The following is a 14,805-nucleotide window of genomic DNA, read 5'->3' as shown; positions in this document are numbered from 1 at the left end:
GAGACAAATTCAGACAAAGAAGTGTTTTTATTAATTTCATATTCTGCAGAATGGGTTCCTCTTTTCTGATGTCCTCTAGAGGCACACCGAGGATCGGGGTGTCTTCTATCTTTATACATTTCTTTTCACAATTTTCACACCCATTGAGCTTCTTACATTCATAACATAAAACCCAGATTCCCACGAGAACGTCGTGGAACGTCCACCCAAAGTTCTACTGAAGTATTTCTGTTGCTACTTTTTATCTAGAATTTCTCTCTGTTCTGTATATCGTTACTTTCTATTCTACTAGCAGTCTGGCTTCTGCTGACACCTTATTTCTTTCTAAGTTATTTTTCTATCCCTAGTCTAAATCAACCATGTCTGTTAACTCTTTCCTCACACCTCTATACGATCACCGCTCAACCTCGTGCGATCTAAGGAATAGCGACCCAGCCTACTCAACCTCTCCCATAAGCTCAGACCCCCTAGCCCTGGCAGCATCCGCGTAAATCTTCACTCATTGGCTGCCAGAGTCTAGGGGTCGGTGCTGTTGCCGCTGTTCTTCACGTTGTATATCAATGATTTGATGAGGGAATTGAATGCTTGGTGCGAAGTTTGGTGATGCTGCGAAGGTCGGTGGAGGGGCAGACAGTGTAGAGAAAGCAGCGACTCTGCCGAAAGATTTGGGCATATTTGGAAAGTAGGCAAAGACATGGCAGATGGAATATGGCGCAGCTAAAAGCGGAGACCGGCATTGTGATAGTAGGAATCAATCGAAGATTATTTTCTAAATTAGGAGAGAATTTTGAAATCTGAGGTGCAACGGGACTCGGGAATGCTGATACAGGATTCCCAAAAATATATTTTACAATTCGAATTGATAGTAAGGCAGTAAAATGCAATGCAAGCATTTATTTGGGGAAGACAAGAAATGGCCATTTCCTCCTGATCCAATCCATAACTTCCCTCCCTTGCGCGTGAATGGTCCTCCCCTCTCCCCGCCTCCCCTCGTATAATCTATGTATAGTTGAAACCCATGGGATTTTTCATATTCCCAGTGGCCAAGGACATTTGACCTTCCCGATTCCCTATCTAAGTGCTTTGTTCCTTTTTGTAAATTCCATCGGGTCCCTGTCCCATCTCAACTTCCTAAAACTTACTTGTATTTCCTTTTATGTAGGAATGAACTGCATATGCTGGTGTACCGCCGAAGATAGACACAGAATGCTGGAATAGCAACGGTCAGGAAGCATCTCTGGAGAAAGGAATAGGTGACGTTTGCGGTCGAGACCCAAATTCAGACTTATCAGTTTCCTTCAAATGTATGGTATACAAAAATGCTGGAGAAACTCAGCGGGTGCAGCAGCATCTATGGAGCGAAGGAAATAGGCGACATTTCGGGCCGAAACCCTTCTTCAGACTGATGGTACAGTCCTTCAAGTGCATTTTGTTTTTCAGAGTTACAGCGCGAAAAGAGTCCCGTCGGCTGGCCTACCGTGCGGCAACCAGCAATTCCCCTACCTCAACATTATCCTATACACTAGGGACAATTTACAGACGCCAAATTAACGTGCGAACCTGTAGGACTTTGCAGTGTGGGTGGAAACCGGAGCACGCTGGGAAAACCGACGCGGTGACAGGGAGAACATACAAACTCCGTGCAGAAAAGCACCAGTAGTCAGAATCGAACCCGTGTCTCAGGCGCTGTAAAGCACCAGCTGTAACTGGAATGCTGATACCGGATTCAGAAAAATGTAATTTGTAAGTCGAATTGATAGTAAGGCAGGAAATTGCAATACAAGCAGTTATTTCGGGAGGACAAGAATATTTAAAAGTCGGATGTAATATTGAGGGTTGAAAAGGCACTGGTGAGCGCATTTGGGGTATTGTGACCAAATTGGGATCCCATATCTAAGGACTGATGTGCTGGCGTTGGAAAGGGTATGGAGGATGATTATGAGAATGATCACAGCACCTATTTGGGTTCACGTATGATAAACGTTTGACGACACTGTGCCTGTACTCGCTGGAGTGCAGAAGGAAGAGGGAAGAACCTGACTGAAACAAATGGGTTGCAGTGGCTATCGCGTGAAGGCAGGGGAATGGGGCTGATAGGCGAAGAAAGATTACCCACGATTAAATGGCGGAGTAAGCTAGAGTCATAAAGTGATACAGTGTGGAAACAGGCCCTTCGGCCCAACCTGCACTCACCGGCCAACATGTCCCAGTTACCCCAGTCCCACCTGCGTGCACTTGGTCCATATCACTCCAAACCTGTCCTATCCATGTAGCTGTGTAACTATTTCATGAACGTTGGGATAGTACCAGCATCAACTAGCTACCCGGGCAGCTTGTACCGCACACCCACCAGCCTTTGTGTGAAAACGTTAGCCTTCAGGTTGCTTTTGAATATTTTCCCCTTCACCTTGTACTTATGTCCTCTTGTCTTCGATTCCCCTACTTTGGGCAAGAGACAGTAAGAAATGTGGGAGAACTGGGGAGGACCCATTATCTGTTATTTGCACTTGATCAGTTTATTTATTCATGTGTGTATATATTTATATAATGGTATATGGACACACTGATCCGTTTTGTAGTAAATCACTACTATGTTCTGTGTGCTGAAGCAAAGCAAGAATTTCATTGTCCTATCAGGGACACATGACAATAAACTCACTTGAACTTGAACTTGAACTTAAAGGGGGAGGTGAGCGAGAGGGAGGGAAAGCAAGGGCTATTTGAAGTTAGATAAGTCCATGTTCATAGCACAGGGGTGTGAACTACCGAAGCAAAGTATGAGGTGCTGTTCCTCCAATTTGCCTTGGGCCTCACTCTGACCATGGAGGAGGGCCAGGACAGAAAGGTCAGATTGGGAATGTGAGGGGGTGTTAAAGTGCTGAACAACCGGGAGATCAGGTAAGTTTCGGCGGGCTGAAATGGGAGATCGACTGTCGGAACCTATAGGCCGGGTTGGGTCCGAACTGGGAATTCTGGAATCAGAGCTGGAATCCGCGAAGTAAAACAAGAGGCGCACGCAAGACCAGAGAAAATAAAGGGGGTTGTGGTAACGTGGTTTGATAGTTTATCGTGGAACGCCGAGGTTGAAGAGAGACTTGATGGAGGTATAAACATTATGAGAGTTATGCCCCTGTCCCACTTAGGAAACCTGAATCAAAACCTCTGGAGGTTTTTGTCAGTCTCCCCACTTGCTTCCTCTACCTGCAACCTCCGGCAACCTCCTTCAATCTCCGGCAACCACCTGCAACCTCCGGGAACCGCACGGAAACCTTGGATGGGGCGCAAAGTCTCCAGAGGTTTCCGTTCAGATTCTATAAGTGGGACAGGGGCATAATAAGAGATAGGATAGGAAACACAGCAGGTTTCCCATGGTGGAAATGTGTAACCCCAGAGGGGTAGCTATGAAATAAAAGGAGGACATTTTAACGAAGTTGTGCGGTGTAGTTTCGTCGCGTCTATTGGAAAGGCTTTTCAATAGATTCATCGAAGTGCCGTGAATAGAGGGATGCGGATCATGTACTGGCAGATGAGATAAGTGTAACTTGGCAGCATGTTCGGAGCAAATCCTGTGGGCCGCTGCATCCGTTCCTGTGCTGTACTGTGGTATGTTCTGTGGTCTATGAACACTAGAGTATCTCCCATTGTCGGCGCCCGGTCAGCCCGCTCCATCAGCACAAGGAGTTTCAATGACTAGAACATTGTGGTCCTTGGACCCCCGTGCTCTTTCAAGAAACAGATTGCTTCCCCCAATGACCAATCCCCATCTTTACAATCATCCCCATCCCGAGATACATCAGTGTGACGATTTGTGAGAGGCGATGATTTACGATGCCAGGACTCCTAGGATTGAGATTTAAAAATGTTTGGAATAAAGACAGCTGAGCAATGTTCCTGTGGAGGTATATGAACCCATGAGCGGCATAGATAGAGTTAATGCACAGAAACCTTCAGCAGCAAAGATGAATCAAAAACTAGAGGGCATAGGATCAAGATGAGAGGGGAAAGAGTTATAGGAAACTGAGGGGACATATATCTCGCAGTCGATGGTGGGTACATGGAACGAGGTTCCAGGTGATCTTGTAGAGGCAGGTACAGTAACATTTAAAGGATATGTATGCAGTTTCGTGTCGAAAAATTGGATAGAATGATATTCGCCACACGTGGGCAAATTGGATGATCAGAGATGAGGCGGCATGGTGGGCATGGACAAGTTGGGCCGAAGGGTCTGCTTCCACGGTATGAAACTATAGACATTAAGCAATTATGCCTTTGCGAAGGACGAACTAGCAAACTATGTCTCAAATATATTTAATTTCATAAATTAGACCTACACCAGTATTAAAAATAACTAATATTTCCAGATATACAACAAAATTCACTCTTCCTCTTACGCCTTCCTGTCCAGATCCGCCGAATCGATGCCCACTTCCTCGTAGTCCTTCTCCAGCGACGCCATGTCCACCCGCGCGTCCTGGAACTCTCCTTCCTCCTGACCCTCTCCCACGTACCAGTGGACAAAGGCCCGCTTGGCGTACATCTTGTCGAACTTGAGGTTCATGCGGGTCCAGGCCATGGAGATGGCGGTGGTGTTGCTCAGCATGCAGACGGCTCGTTGCACCTTGGCCAGGTCGCCCCCCGGCACAATCGTCGGGGGTTGGTAGTTGATGCCCACCTGCGGGGGAGAGAAAGAAGAGACTCAGAGAAACTTTCAATAGTATCCATCGTGAGCTAAATGTTAAGAAACCTGGGCCACCGTTCAGGAAGGTTCTCGTCTGTTCTGGATGTAGTAGATATCACAGTGTGGAACCGCGGGTTGAATCAAGCGTCTGTTGCGTGGATTGGTCTACAATCTACACCTACCCTGAACCCGGTCGGGCACCAGTCCACGAACTGGATGGAGCGCTTGGTCTTGATGGTGGCGATGGAGGCGTTGACGTCCTTGGGCACCACGTCCCCGCGGTACATCATGCAACACGCCATGTATTTGCCCTGGCGGGGGTCGCACTTGAGCATCTGGTTGGCCGGCTCGAAACAGGCGTTGGTGATCTCCGACACGGACAGTTGCTCGTGGTAAGCCTTCTCGGCCGAGATCAGGGGCGCGTAGGTCACCAGCGGGAAGTGAATGCGCGGGTAGGGGACCAGGTTGGTCTGGAGCTCGAGCAGGTCCACGTTGAGGGCGCCGTCGAAGCGCAGCGAGGCCGTGATGGACGACACACCTGCCCCAGCAGGCGGTTGAGGTTGGTGTAGGTGGGGCGCTCGATGTCCAGGTTTCGCCGGCAGATGTCGTAAATAGCCTCGTTGTCCAGCATGAAGGAGCTGTCGGAGTGCTCCAGGGTGCAGTGGGTGACCAGCACCGCGTTGTAGTGCTCGACCACGGCGGTGGAGATCTGTGGCGCCGGGTAGACGGAAAACTCCAGCTTGGATTTCTTGCCGTAGTCGACGGAGAGTCTCTCCATGAGGAGGGAGGTGAAGCCCGAGCCGGTGCCGCCCCCAAAACTGTGGAAGATGAGGAACCCCTGCAGTCCGGTGCACTGGTCGGCCTGCGGGCAGATAAAGCGGAGAGAATTGAGAAGGAGAAAGGTGGGGTGAGTGTCAGTGTTGCAGGAGTAAACTGACCCTCTGGTGACGTCTTTAACTTCTGTGGTCGCACCCTAACAACTGTAATTTGTGTGTAACATCTGGAGATGGAAAGTTGAGAGCGAGTATTCTGAGGGATAGGTCGTTCATGAAGTGCGGAGATGTCGCGGACGAACCAGGAACGCCAGATCGTTGAATAACGGGCGCTGGTTCACAGTTGGATTCGGTTCCACAACCTACCAGCTTCCAGATGCGATCCAAGACCAGGTCGACGATCTCCTTGCCGATGGAGCAGTGGCCCCGGGCGTAGTTGTTGGCCGCATCCACCTTGCCGGTGATGAGCTGTTCGGGGTGGAAGAGCTGCCGGTATGTGCCGGTCCGCACTTCATCTACAGGGGAGCAAACAGAACACGGAGAATGAACCAGTTCATTAAGAATCACACGCCCCTCGGCAAACGCCGCGGGGAAGGTTTCAGACAAAGCCCAACATGTCAGGTCTTTCCCCGGTTTCACCTTACCGATCACCGTGGGCTCCAGATCAATGAACACGGCCCGGGGGACGTGCTTTCCCGCCCCCGTCTCGCTGAAGAAAGTGTTGAAGGAGTCGTCGCCGCCCCCGATGGTCTTGTCGCTGGGCATCTGTCCATCCGGCTGGATCCCGTGCTCCAGGCAATAGAGCTCCCAGCAAGCGTTGCCGACCTGAACTCCGGCCTGGCCGTTGTGGATGGAGATACACTCACGCTGGAGAGAGAGAGAAAGAGGGGGTGGGTCGGTGGAAAGGGGGAAGAGATGGTTGTGTTATTCCCACGGATATCGGTTCCGAGTGTTAACATTTCCCCAACGCCACACCGCAGTGTGCGACCGGATCAACGCGTTTGCCCAGCGTGGTCACCGCGGAAACACTCTCCACCCATGGGCATTCGTTCCAGGTTCTCTGGAGTTATCCCGGCTCTCCCCATCACCAGTTTCACACGACGCCCCGCCGCCCAGCCCCGGGATCACCCACCATGATGTCCCTTCCAGTCTCTCAGCTCCAGACAATGTGTCGCATTCGCCGAACGCGTCCCTTTTATACCCCGCTCCAATAGAACGTTCATACACCCGGGCCGCGCTGTGATTGGCCGCCAGCGACACCTGGAACGCGGAGACAAAGGCAACGAGAACGCCGATTGGTTCTCAGCGCGAGTGACGCAACAGAGGCGGCCTGTTCTTCGAACGGCGCGAAGAACCGTCGGCATCTCGGCGTCACAACCGAAGATCATTGGGCGTTTCAATATTCGCGTCAACCCCCTGACCCACTTTGGAAACCCGAACGGAAACCTCTGGAGACTATGCGCCCACCCAACGTTTCCGTGCGGTTCCCGGAAGTTTTTGTCAGTCTCCCTACTAGAATTTAGAAGTTTGAGGGGGGATCTTAGAGAAACTTATAGAACTTATAGAAATACATTCTTGCCCTAGAGGGTGTACAGAGAAGGTTCTCCAGACTGATTCCTGGGATGTCATATGAAGAAAGACTGGATAGTCTCGGCTTGTACTCGCTAGAATTTAGAAGAATCAGGGGGGATCTTATAGAAACTTACAAAATTCTTAAGGGGTTGGACAGGCTAGATGCAGGAATATTGTTCCCGATGTTGGGGAAGTCCAGAACAAGGGGTCACAGTTTAATGATAAGGGGGAAATCTTTTAGGACCGAGATGAGAAAAACATTTTTCACACAGAGAGTGGTGAATCTCTGGAATTCTCTGCCACAGATGTAGTTGAGGCCAGTTCATTGGCTATATTTAAGGGGGAGTTAGATGTGGCCCTTGTGGCTAAAGCTATCAGGGGGTATGGAGAGAAGGCAGGTACCGGATACTGAGTTGGATGATCAGCCATGATCATATTGAATGGCGGTGTAGGCTCGAAGGGCCGAATGGCCTAATCCTGCACCTGTTTTCTATGTTTCTGTGTTACCTGCTTCCACTACCTGCAACCTCCGGCAACCACCTGCAACCTCTGGGAACCGCACGGAAACTTTGGGCGGGGCGCAAAGTCTCCAGAGGTTTCCGTTCAGGTTCTATAAGTGGGACAGAGGCATAACTCTCTCCTCGATCCCCCCTCACTCCCACTGTTACCTCAATTCCTCACTCCTCTCTAGTCCTCCATGCTCTCACTCCCTTGCACCAGTTCCTCCCCTCACTCCTCCCTCCTCCTGTTCCTTCACCCTCCACGTCTCTCCCTCCCTCCCTGCCTGCACCGCAAGCCTGGTCACTCCCTCTTCCTCTACCCCACTGTGATTCCTCATCCCCCTGCTCTTCTCTAGCCCAGCTCATGTTGAGTAAGTCACACGTACTCAGATACAACCGTCTTTACTGAGTAACACATACAACACTCAGCAGCATATCAATTCTACCGTGCTGCATCACTAACTAACAGCACAATTCGGCTTGTGATAATATGAATGTTGTAGTAATAGGAGGAGCTTATATTAATAAATCATTACATTGGTTAGTAAGTAATGTAACCAATCTACATCTTTCCTTGTAAGATTAATAAGAATAAAAAGTGAAACACGACTACAATAAAGTGACATGGCAAGTAAGTAAGTAAGTACATTTTATTTATATAGCACGTTTAAATCAACTCGCGTTGAAACCAAAGTGCTTTACATAGCAATGTTACAAAATTTTGAGAATTAAAAAATCAAGTACGCAATTTATCCCATCAGATAAAGCATAAAGAGAAGCCAAAGTCGCGCACACGGCCAATGGCAGAACTGCAGCAACGCTGAAGGTAAGTTTTGTAACATACCTACCTCACATCAAAGAAATAATAAAATAAATAAGTCTCCGTACATCCATAGAAAAATTAAAAATCAGAAAAATAACAAGAACACATTATAGAATTCAACAAGAACGTCCCCCCCACACAACAGAATCAAAATTTTCCACTGCGGGGAAAGGCAACGAAAGGTTATGTCCTCTTCCTCTGTGAAACACCTCAGGTCGAGGCCTATTTGTGGCCTCCGCAGCCAGTCTGATGTTTTCAGGTCCTCTTTGTCGGAAAGCTGGAACTCCGGCGTTGGGTAAACACCCCTCAGCGGTTTGGAAATGTCAAAAGCGGCCGATCCCTCCCCGGAGACTGCGGCACCCGGTCTGGAGCTCCAACTCTGACAATCTCAGATCCCAGACTTCGCGGTGTTCCAAATCCAGCGCCGCCCGCGGCTGGACGCTCCGCAGCCACAGCTCGTCGATGTAGGAGTCGGCGGTCACCGCACTCCGGAGCTTACCGCACGGCGACCCGGTAAGGCATCGCCCCTGTCCGTGTTGGTATCCCAGCGCTGTGCCGCCGCCGAAGCTGTAGTCCCGGCCGGTCCCGACAGGAAACGCCGATCCAGTTCCGAAGGTAGGCCGCGAGGTAGGGGCGAAGAAGCAGCTCAGAGGGAAGCCGCCTCTCCGACCAGGTCTGGACTAGGAAATAAAGTTCCCCCCTTCCCATTCCCCACCCACCACATAAAAGACCTCCAACTAACACTTGTTTTTTGTCAGGACTAATATATGACAGGATATATATGTATAAGCCCGTTACTAGGTGCTGACTGATTAATAATGTGACCGAAAATACTAATAGCGCATACAAGGGAATTCAGGTGATTCAAACAAAGTCTTTGTATTTAAGGGTCGGCCTACAAACCTGTCCCGTGCGCGTACGGTACAGATCCGCATCTCCTGCCTTCACCGGCGAGAATGTCGGGGTCCTGTGCGGCGGGAGCATTGGGGACCTGGGGGACAAACACAGCGAGGCAGGCGAGCGGGGCACCGAGTGTGGTGGTGATGGAGCTGGAGACACAACCAGTGATAGGTCTGCAGCTGCAGCTCGTGAGGGAAGAGAAAGTCCGTCAGTAGATGGGTAGATCGGTGGCGTAGCATCAGGATACGAGACATCGCCATTGGGCCTGATTCCGCCAACGCTAAATGCCAGCAAACTGCGTAGGCCATTGCCATTGGGAAGTTAAATGGCGATGTGAAAATGACAGAACAAAGCAGATGCTCAAGATATGCAATACAATTCACGATGTTAAAGGAAACAGGCCACTGTTAGCTGTGGGCGAGGTGAATGGCCAAGATTGACTGACAATTAATTCTAAAGGGTTGACGGTGGATATTTCAATGGAAGACATTTACAGACTGCATGGATGAACTACAAAAATTGTTTCAATCCCAGTTTGGCCCAAAAGAATATAATCATGGACGGTAGTGCATCCTTGGATAACAAGGGGAAATCAGGATAGTATCAAGCGAAGGATGATGCGTACAAATTAGCCCGAAAAAGCAGCCATACCGGCGGAATGGAGAAATTCAGAGACCAGCAGAGAGGAGGACAAAGGGCTAATTAGGAAAGGAAAAAATAGATTATGCACGCGCAAAACTGGCAGGGAACATATAAAACTGCCTGCAAACGTTTTTATTAGATATGTGAAAGAGAAAGCGATTAGTTAACACAAATAATGTCAGGTCCCTTGCAGTCAGAAACGGCGTGAGTTTGATCATGGGGAACACAAGGATATGGCCGGACCCATTGCATAAACTAACTTGTTCCGTTCTTTCACTCAGGCAGCCATTACAATTAATCTGCCGGGGAGCTAGCAGGGGACCGCGGGGTCACAGGAGTTTGGAGGAATTGAGTGAACATCCAGGTTAGCCGGAAGTGGTGTTGCCGGTTAAATAAACTGGATTAAAGGCGATAAATCCCCAGGGCCAGATAGGCTGCATCCAGAGTACTTAAGGAAGTAGCTCCAGAAATAGTGGATGCATTATTAATAATCTTTCAAAACTCTTTAGACTCTGAGTAGTTCCTGAGGATTGGCGGGTAGCAAAAGTAACCCCAACTTTTAAGAAGGGATGGGAGAGAGGAAAGACGGGAATTACCAGACCAGTTAGTCTAACAATCGGTTGTGGGAAACTGCCTAGAGTCAGTATTAACGATGGGATAGCCAGCACATTTGGAAAGTGGTGAATCCTTGGACAAAGTCAGCATGGATTTCCACAAAGGTAAATCCAGTGTTCTGACGAATCTTATAGACTTTTTCGAGGATGTAACTAGTAGCTGTGGATAGGGCCTGAGACCCAGTGGATGTGGTGTATCTGGAACTTCCAGAAGGCTTTCGAACAAGTGTCCCACATAAGAGATTAGTTTACAACTTTAAAGCACACGGCATTGGGGGTTCACGTATCTGATTGTGGATACGAGAACTGGCTGGCAAACAGGAAGCAAGAGTAGGAGGTAAACGGGTCCTTTTCACAATGGCAGGCAGTGACTGAGGGGGTACCGCAAGGCTCAGTGCTGGCGACCCCAGCTCTATTTACAATATATTATTAATGATCTGGCTGAGGGAATTGATAGGGCAATATCTCAAGTTTGCGGATGACACTAAGCTGGGGGGCAGTGTTAGCCTGTGAGGAGGATGCTAGGAGACTGCAAGGTTGATTGATCGGCTGGAGTGAGTGGGCAATGTTTGGCAGATGCAGTATAATGTGGATACATGTGGGTTATCCATTTTGGTGGCAAAAACAGGAAAGCAGACTATTATCTAAATGGTGGCCGACTAGGAAAAGGGGAGATGCAGCGAGACCTGGGTGTCATGGTACACCAGTCATTGAAAGTGGGCATGCAGGTGCAGCAGGCAGTGAAGAAAGCGAATGGTATGTTAGCTTTCATAGCAAAAGGATTTGAGTATAGGAGCAGGGAGGTTCTACTGCAGTTGTACAGGGTCTTGGTGAGACCACATCTGGAGTATTGCGTACAGTTTTGGTCTCCAAATCTGAGGAAGGACATTATTGCCATAGAGGGAGTGCAGAGAAGGTTCACCAGACTGATTGTTCAAAAGGGAACTGCAGATGCTGGAATATCGAAGGTACACAAAATTGCTGGGGAAACTCAGCGGGTGCAGCAGCATCTATGGAGCGAAGGAAATAGGCGACGTTTCGGGCCGAAACCCTTCTTCAGTCTGAAGAAGGGTTTCGGCCCGAAACGTCGCCTATTTCCTTCGCTCCATAGATGCTGCTGCACCCGCTGAGTTCCTCCAGCAATTTTGTGTACCTTCACCAGACTGATTCATGGGATGTCAGGACTGTCTTATGAAGAAAGACTGGATAGGCTTGGTTTATACTCTCTAGAATTTAGGAGATTGAGAGGGGATCTTATAGAAACTTACAAAATTCTTAAGGGGTTGGACAGGTTAGATGCAGGAAGATTGCTCCCGATGTTGTTGGGGAAGTCCAGGACAAGGGGTCACAGCTTAAGAATAAGGGGGAAATCCTTTAAAACCGAGATGAGAAGAACTTTTTCCACACAGAGAGTGGTGAATCTCTGGAACACCCTGCCACAGAGGGTAGTCGAGGCCAGTTCATTGGCTATATTTAAGAGGGAGTTAGATGTGGCCCTTGTGGCTAAGGGGATCAGAGGGTATGGAGAGAAGGCAGGTACGGGATACTGAGTTGGATGATCAGCCATGATCATATTGAATGGTGGTGCAGGCTCGAAGGGCCGAATGGCCTACTCCTGCACCTAATTTCTATGTTTCTAAAACTCTTTAGATTCTGGAGTAGTTCCTGAGGATTGGAGGGTAGCTAATGTAACACCACTTTTTAAAAAGGGAGGGAGAGAGAAAACGGGGAATTACAGACCAGGTAGTCTAACGTCAGTATTGGGGAAACTGCTAGAATCAGTTATTAAAGATGGGATAGCAGCACATTTGGAAAGTGGTGAAATCATTGGACAAAGTCAGCATGGATTTATGAAGGGTAAATCATGTCTGACGAATCTTATAGAATTTTTTGAGGATGTAACTAGTAGAGTGGATAAGGGAGAACCAGTGGATGTGTTATATCTGGACTTTCAGAAGGCTTTCGACAAGGTCCTACATAAGAGATTAGTATACAAACTTAAAGCACACGGTATTGGGGGTTCAGTATTGATGTGGATAGAGAACTGTCTGGCAGACAGGAAGCAAAGAGTAGGATTAAACGGGTCCTTTTCACAATGGCAGGCAGTGACTAGTGGGGTACCGCAAGGTTCAGTTCTGGGACCCCAGCTATTTACGATATATATTAATGATTTGGACGAGGGAATTGAATGCAACATCTCCAAGTTTGCGGATGACACGAAGCTGGGGGGGGGGGGGGGGGTGGGGCAGTGTTAGCTGTGAGGAGGATGCTAGGAGGCTGCAAGGTGACTTGGATAGGCTGGGTGAGTGGGCAAATGTTTGGCAGATGCAGTATAATGTGGATAAATGTGAGGTTATCCATTTTGGTGGCAAAAACAGGAAAGCAGACTATTATCTAAATGGTGGCCGACTAGGAAAAGGGGAGATGCAGCGAGACCTGGGTGTCATGGTACACCAGTCATTGAAAGTGGGCATGCAGGTGCAGCAGGCAGTAAAGAAAGCGAATGGTATGTTAGCTTTCATAGCAAAAGGATTTGAGTATAGGAGCAGGGAGGTTCTACTGCAGTTGTACAGGGTCTTGGTGAGACCACACCTGGAGTATTGCGTACAGTTTTGATCTCCAAATCTGAGGAAGGACATTATTGCCATAGAGGGAATGCAGAGAAGGTTCACCAGACTGATTCCTGGGATGTCAGGACTGTCTTATGAAGAAAGACTGGATAGACTTGGTTTATACTCTCTAGAATTTAGGAGATTGAGAGGGGATCTTATAGAAACTTACAAAATTCTTAAGGGGTTGGACAGGCTAGATGCAGGAAGATTGCTCCCGATGTTGGGGAAGTCCAGGACAAGGGGTCACAGCTTAAGGATAAAGGGGAAATCCTTTAAAACCGAGATGAGAAGAACTTTTTTCACACAGAGAGTGGTGAATCTCTGGAACTCCCTGCCACAGAGGGTAGTCGAGGCCAGTTCATTGGCTATATTTAAGAGGGAGTTAGATGTGGCCCTTGTGGCTAAGGGGATCAGAGGGTATGGAGAGAAGGCAGGTACGGGATACTGAGTTGGATGATCAGCCATGATCATATTGAATGGCGGTGCAGGCTCGAAGGGCCGAATGGCCTACTCCTGCACCTAATTTCTATGTTTCTATGTTTCTATGATAGGTCTGCAGCTGCAGCTCGTGAGGGAAGAGAAAGGCCGTCAGTAGATGGGTAGATCGGTGGCGTAGCATCAGGATACGAGACATCGCCATTGGGCCTGATTCCGCCAACGCTAAATGCCAGCAAACTGCGTAGGCCATTGCCATTGGGAAGTTAAATGGCGATGTGAAAATGACAGAACAAAGCAGATGCTCAAGATATGCAATACAATTCACGATGTTAAAGGAAACAGGCCACTGTTAGCTGTGGGTGAGGTGAAATTGAGTTACAGACAATGAGACTCGACAAGATGACTGATTCTGGTATGACTTGGGTGGGGGAGGGATGGCGAGAGAGGGGATGTGAGGGTTACTTGAAGTTAGATAAATCAATATTCATACTTCCATCAATAATAGGGACGGAAGACAAAAATGCTGGAGAAACTCAGTGGGTGAGGCAGCATCTATGGAGTGAAGGAAATAGGCAACGTTTGAAGAAGGGAGTCTGAAGAAGGGTTTCGGCCCTATACGTTGCACATTTCCTTCGCTCCATAGATGCTGCCTCACCCACTGAGTTTCTCCAGCATTGTTGTCTACCTTCGATTTTCCAGCATCTGCAGTTGCTTCTTAAACATCAATACAAGGGAGGTAGGTTGTTGAATAGATAACTAAACCCAGAGAATTACATTTCTCATCTCAAAGTTTGACAAGTAGCCAAGTGTCCTGACCTGAAAGGTTGTCCATATATTTCTGCCAGCACTTTGTGCCTATCTTCGGCAGACACAAGGAACTGCAAATGCTGGTTCATGCAGCATCCTTGGTCAACGTGGATAGGCAATGTTTCATGTCTGAAGAAGGGTCGTGATCCAGAAAACGTCCCCTATACAAGTTCTCCACAGACAGACACAAAATGCTGGAGTAACTCAGCGGGACAGGCAGCATCTCTGCTGATAAAGAACCTTCCTCAGACTGAGGTAGACAAAAAGTGCTGGAGTAACTCAGCGGGTGAGGCAGCATCTATGAACAGAAGGAATATGCGACGTTTTGAGTGGAGACCCTTCTTCAGACTGAGAGTCACAGGAGAGGGAGACACAGAGATAAGTATAAGATGTTACTCCAGCACTCTCTGATCTGAATGGTGTCAGGTTAGGAAAATGGGAAGTAC

General features: G+C 48.5%; 2 pseudogenes; one reads left to right on the top strand and one right to left on the bottom strand.

The window, feature by feature from the left end:
• Positions 1-14,805, top strand: part of LOC116982259 — a 192,100-nt pseudogene that overhangs the window by 71,538 nt on the left and 105,757 nt on the right.
• LOC116982261 lies at positions 4,388-6,279 on the bottom strand (annotated as a pseudogene).

This window comes from Amblyraja radiata, chromosome 16 (assembly GCF_010909765.2).
Source record: "Amblyraja radiata isolate CabotCenter1 chromosome 16, sAmbRad1.1.pri, whole genome shotgun sequence".
In the NCBI taxonomy this organism is placed as follows: Eukaryota; Metazoa; Chordata; class Chondrichthyes; order Rajiformes; family Rajidae; genus Amblyraja; species Amblyraja radiata.
The sequence above is the reverse complement of the archived record's forward strand: the minus strand, read 5'-3'. Positions and strand labels throughout refer to the sequence as shown.